The following is a 7050-nucleotide window of genomic DNA, read 5'->3' on the forward strand; positions in this document are numbered from 1 at the left end:
ACTCTATATATATAATATTATTGAAAAAACAAAATATCGTAAATTTATTTTCTTAAGCCAAATGACAGCTAAGTGATCACATTTTTATACTTGAAATTTGACTGATGTTTCTAACCAAATTTGTTTGGAAAGAAATATATTTTTTAATTGAAAAGTTGACTCATGTACTTGTAAATGTGTATTTATCAAACTAGAGTTTTGATCCGTCCGTTAGCTATAATTCAGCTCAGGTAAAACTATAAATCGGAATTTGATTAAAACTAAATACACACGTGGAGAGTATATGTTTTGCTCTCCTAACGGACTTATTCTATAAAATCAAATAAAATCAAATAACTATGTGTCAACTCAGATGGGCACAGCAATCTCTTCGCAAATCTCTCTAAACAAGCTTACTAAAGAGCAGTTGTCACATAATTAGACCCACTAAATAACAGCTCCGCAATATTAGACCCACTAAGTAAGTAGCACAACAATTCTATAAATACATATTCATTCCTGACATGAAAGAGGTACGTTATTCATTTTGAATAACTCATATTTATCTTCTACTCTTACTAACTTGAGCGTTGGAGTGCCTTTGCAGGTGCCCACCGCCACCGTTCTTCGAGAAAACCGATGTATCATCCTTCTTGTCCAAGGAGAAGCGAGTCCGATCATCAGGAAAACGAGCTATACCTTGAAGTCGGCCACTCACACAAGAATATTTGGCGCCCACCGTGGGCTGAAATTAAATAACCCCACGATAACCTTTTGTTATTATTTTTGTAGGTCAATGCCTGATGATGTTCCCCCACCTACTCATGGTGAACTGGTGGCAATGAACATCACTCTCGGAGACAAAGAAAATGGCCGTTGTTCTGACTCATAGACCAACGGGAGCAAAAACGAGAGAAACAAGAAAGGGACCGAATAAACTAATTGGAATTATATTCGAGTTTTTTAACCAAATTTAACTTCACATATTACTCGTGAATGAGTATTCGCTTTATTTTTTATTTTACATTGCTTTGCTCTAATCAAAATATTTATTATTATGCCGAATTGCTCTTTTTTTCTTTTATGTTGCCGACAATAAAAAATTTAAGCAACTTACAATGATAACGATACTTTCTCATTGATTACTGTCTCATTGATTTTTAGCAAAGTAACATAATACATAACTACTTTTTACTTTCTCATTGATTTTTAGCAAAGTAGCATAATACATAACTACTTTTTGCTATTTTAGGATTTGAACCCAAGACTTCTTGGTTAAACTGAAAGATATTTACCAATTTGACTAATGTCACATTTCTGATAGATGAAATTGTCATTATCATTCATAGTGTCATGAAATTGGGACTTATCTAATTCAAATCTACAAAAATAAAGGTCTCACTGTAATGTTGCTCTACATCTTTTTTTATTTGTTACTTCCTTTTTTTTAGACCTCAATCATATCTCATGAGCAAATTTCATCTTCTCCTCCAGCAATTCAGAGAGTTATAACTTATGAACCTATAAGTCTTGACAATTCTACTTCGGTAAAATCATGTATATGCATGATCTAATTTGCTCTACTACTTTATATATTCGAATTGCTTCGCATTATGTATGTATTTTATCATTTCATGTATCAAAATCAATCAATCAATCCAAAAATAAAATTGGCTATTAATCAATCCGAAAAAAATGATTTTTTACCAATCAAAAAGCAAACTCAATTAGCAATTATCTCAATTTATTTTTCTATTTTACCATAATTTATGCATGTTTACTTTCAATCCATTTTATTTGTGTTACAAATCTTTATTATTCATTCAACATTCAATAATTAATTGCTTTGGTCAAGAAATTTGTCGATAAGTTGCTGTAGGTTGAAAAAATTCTCAAGACAATTGATCATTACATTCTCGGATCATACAATCGATTCGGTCAACGAATACATATTTTTGAACTTTTCAGTTCGCGTCAATAAAATACTATATGACATCCATGAAAAATTGTTCTCTCAAGCAGAAAAGTATCCCACACAATTATATTGATCGAACAACTCTTATCATTCAATTGGTTTTGAATAAATATTGACTAACTGACTAAGTTTGGGGGCTACCACTCATTGAATAGCCATAACTATCTCACTTTCTAATCTTTTTTATTCATCTTTATTTATTTGTTTATCTATTTCATCTGTTCGATCGTTTACAATCTTTCAATATAACTTTTTTACTACTAATTTTTTTTATTTTTCTCTCTTTTCAATCTAGCAAGTTGAGCTTGGGGGCTGCCATAATCACAATTCCGATTTATAGGTTAGAAGCTCAACCTGTTTAATTGAAAACTTTCACATGTCAAACTTGGGGGCTATGATCCGTCCGTTGGCTATAATTCGGCTCAGGTAAAACTATAAATCGGAATCTGGTTAAAACTAAATACACACGTGGAGAGTATGTGTTTTCCTCTCCTAACAGACTTATCCTATAAAATCAAATAACTGTGTGCCAACCTAGATGGGCACGGGAATCTCTTCGCAAATCTCTCTAAACAAGCTCACTAAAGAGCAGTTATCACATAATTAGACCCACTAAGTAACAGCTCCACAATATTAGACCCACTAAGTAACCGCCTATAGCAGAACAATTCTATAAATACATCCTGACATGAAAAAGGTATGTTATTCATTCTGAATAACTCATATTTATCTTTTACTCTTACTAACTTGAGCGTTGGAGTGCCTTTGCAAGTGCCCACCGCCGCCGTTCTTCGAGGAAACCGATGTATCATCCTTCTTGTCCAAGGAGAAGCGAGCTCAATCATAGGAAAACGAGCTATACCTTGAAGTTGGCCACTCACGCAAGAACAAGTTTAAATGAACGTGATTTTATAGAATTCATTTTGGGTAGAAGTGAGTTTGTACCAACATAATTTATGTTTGATAATTTTATATCAAAATTAATTTTGATAAAATGAATATTGTTTGGATAATATTACTTAAAATCACTTTTAAATAAATAATTACTAAAAAATACATGACATTAAATTAAATAATTATCTTTTTGTAGTGCGATTTGGATCAATTTTAAAAGAAAAATCAATCCAATTTAAAGCATATAATTTGTTACGGTTTTGATTAGATATGTTTGATTTTAGTTTTTAAATTCGATCCAATACGATTCAAATTTTTGCGAAATAATATATCTAACAAATTCAATATTAATTTAAAATTTAAATTTAATAATAAAATAGTAATATTAAATTATATTTTGCGGTTGTATTAGATTAGTTTAGTTCGATTTTAAAGAGTGAATATAAAATCTGACCCAATCTATATAATTTATCAAAATAAAATCCGATCTAATCCAAATTAATATGATTTTGATCGATTTTTTATTTTAGATTGGATAGTGTTTTTGGTTGGATTGGATTGGATTTAACACCTCTACTTACAATTAATGATAAATTTATATTCAACTTTATTTCATATATTTAATGTTTTAAATTTGAAGTCTTAAAATGTATTCCGCATCCATTTTGTTTAATTTGTTGATACTATAAAATATATTCAAATAACTTTTAGCTACTATGATTTAGTGCTATATGCATAATAAAACTCTATTATTGTTGTCCACTTTTTTAGAAAAATATTTTATATCTATATGTAATTATCTCATAAATAACCGGTATTTCTTTAAATGCTAGAAATTATTACTAGCGACTTCTCTTAAATATTTAAAGAAAATGTATGAATTTTCAAAATATAAGGATACAAAAGTAATGCTCCATGCTAGTTATATTGATGTATGCTTCACTCTTTAATTGATACAAGAGGATAAGAAATTTAATGATATGTCAGAAAGTTGTTTGTTATTCGACTACCTTTTAACAATATTTTAAGACCAAAATATGTATAGAATAGATATTTTCATGAACTCTCAATGATATTTTATATCAATGAAGAATATTATTAACCATGAAGGATGGGTTTTATTAACTGCAGTGTAATATTTTAAATTTTTTTAATGGGATAAGTACTATTTTGGTATCTAAAGTTTGAGGTCGAAATTGAAATCGTCCTTAACGTTTTTTTGATTTAAAATGGTCTCCTAACATTATATTTAATATTAAAATCATCCATTTTAACATAATAATTTTTTAAATAACATAAATACCCCTTTATCACCACTCTTATACCACTGTGGTCATCTCTATATTTCATCTCAATAGTCACAAGTTACTACAACCTCATCTCTATGCTTCATCTCAATGGTCACAAGTTACCATAACCAACAATATCACACTTTAAATTCTTCAAATTCAATAACAACAATAATAACAAATTTTTCTTTCAAATTCAACCACAATAACAACAAAAGATAAAAAGAATCTAACTTCAAAAATCATTGAACGTAATTTGAAATCATTGAAGATCTTAATAATTTAAAATATTTGAACCCTAACTTCAGAAAATTAGGAACCAAACCTCAACTTGCCAAATTAGGAACATTGGACGACGGTCACTCACTCACCTCCTCACGCATTGTCACACTCCCTGACTCATACTGTCGTCTCACGTATAGCACCGCAGCAACGTCGTCAACGTCTCCAACAGTGACGTCATCTCCAGTCGTCCAACGTCCGTCGTCCTTTCTCGCGTGGGTCATCTCAAACCCTAATTAACCATAATCTTGGAGGTTCTTTCTTTTTTACCTTCACTTTCACCATCGTGTTTGCATGGGAGAGAGAGGGAGAGGGAGAGGGGGGAGTGACAACGCAACAGAAAATCGAAGCATAAGGAAAAGGAGAGGAAGATGTTTGTGCTTGCTCCTATTGCGAGGCCCCTTACTAGCAAGAAGCTCTGCAAGCGAACCTTGCGACCGTTATTTGGGAAGGAGGTGGAGAAAAGGATGGCGGTAGCTGAAGGATTACTATGTGTTCATAACACGCAACAGAAGAAAAAAAATAATATTAAAGATCTATTTTGTACTTAAATTTTATTCTAGTAACATATAAATCAAATCTAAATACCTGAATACACTATTAAAAATAATTTTCTCCTTTTATGGTACGAAGACACTATACGTATTCACATCGATGCCAACTTTTGCTGTCAATTCTTTGACCAATAGATATTTGATCTAAATTGAAAACACTTCTTTGTAACTCTTTGCTCACCATAAAATTCTTTATGCTCACATATATTTGTATATGTAGATATAAAGGAATCAAACTCTTGTGTTGGTTAGTCTGTGTCCTCTACTCTTGTCATACATATATATAGTATGAGATTTGTTATTGATTTTAAATTTGAATCTCAATCCAAATTTAAATCATATCTTATTTCAAACCTGAATCTTATCTTATCTTATTTCAAATTAAAATCTTATGAATCATATCATATCACAATTTAATTTGAAACAGAATCAGTTAGGGTCTTATCCAAACTTAGAATTCAAATTTAGAAATAGAATAATTAATTATTCTTAATTAATTCTCACTTAATATTCTCAAATACTATATTATTATATTCTTGGTGCTATCAAAAAATATAATAATATTCTATTTGAATTAATATAATTATTTATTTTGATCAAACCAAAATAATAATTAAATAATTCTTTAACAAAGATCAGAACACTCGTTAGTGTGTGACCCCATAAGTTAAATACTAAGCGGGTAGTAAATTAGTCATACTAAATTTACTAATCAAGGTTGGCGTCTAGCAACACTCCTTAATAACCCGATACTATGAAGTAATATATTTTTCCTAAGAACTTGAGAAGAACAAAATATAATTTCTTCCATCATTCCACCTCTTGGTTAACCTTTGTTACTATTATTATAATGAACTGTGAATGACCTAAAAAAATTTATTTCTTCATTCATTCATTTTTCTTGGCCAAGATTTTATTCAACTCAGTCATTTTAATCATAGAGGTCAGACTCTTTACCGAAAGTTGATAGATTTTTTATTGACTAATCATTGATTCTACAAATATTTAAATTATACCCAATATCCATTCAACTAGCACCCTAGGATATTAGGTTCCGAAATCAAAGTATAATAAATACATTATTAATTATTATGACAGTCGCAGGTTAAAGGAAATTCTATTACCATGTTCATCTTGAGAATATTCTATTGACAAATTTGCGATAATTATAATTATTAGGAATTCTCAAAATGAGTCAGTTCAACGGTTTTATATATATATATATATATATATATATATTGATCTTTTCGGATTATTAATGTCCTTTTAATAATCCTATTACCAAGAACAATTTAGATTAAATTATAAAAGATTTATCTCTCAATGTTATGATTACTATCACAATGATAAATCTCTAAATTTAATTAAAGACTTTATTATATTAACTATTTAATTAAATAATACATATAAATTATTTGACACATGATTAATTAGATTGTGGTTATACTACTTATTTTCAACAGCAGTAGTGAAAAGGAGGTTGTAAGTAGATGATGGAGGATGATGGTTGAGGATGATGCTCTCTAATGAAAGATGATGAGAGAAACAGGGAAGAGTGTATTTTTTATATAAAGGATAGCAGTAGTGAAAAGGAGGTTGTAAGTAGATGATGGAGGATGATGGTTGAGGATGATGCTCTCTGATGACAGATGATGAGAGAAAGAGGGAAGAGTGTATTTTTTATATAAAAGATAAATCTATTAAAAGGATGATTTTAATACTAAATATAATATTGGGAATCATTTTGAACCAAAAAAAAGGTTAAAGATAATTTTGATTTTGATGCCAAATTATAAGTACTAAAATAGTACTTATCTTTTTTTTTTTTAATTATTGATCATTTTAAGTTGATTAAATTTTAACACTATTATTATGAGCTTGTTTGGGCACCATTCTTGCAAAAGATTTTTTTTTAAATGATATTTTTTTAAGATCTTTTATAAAAGTAAAAGTGATTTTATATTTAGATATCTCATGTAAAAAGATCTTTTTATCTATCAATTATGTTTGGGTAAAATAGGATAAAAGTACTTTTATGTTCATTTATGATGTGAAAAACATCTTTTTTTTTTTTTAA

Source organism: Arachis ipaensis, chromosome B08 (assembly GCF_000816755.2).
Source record: "Arachis ipaensis cultivar K30076 chromosome B08, Araip1.1, whole genome shotgun sequence".
Lineage (NCBI taxonomy): Eukaryota > Viridiplantae > Streptophyta > Magnoliopsida > Fabales > Fabaceae > Arachis > Arachis ipaensis.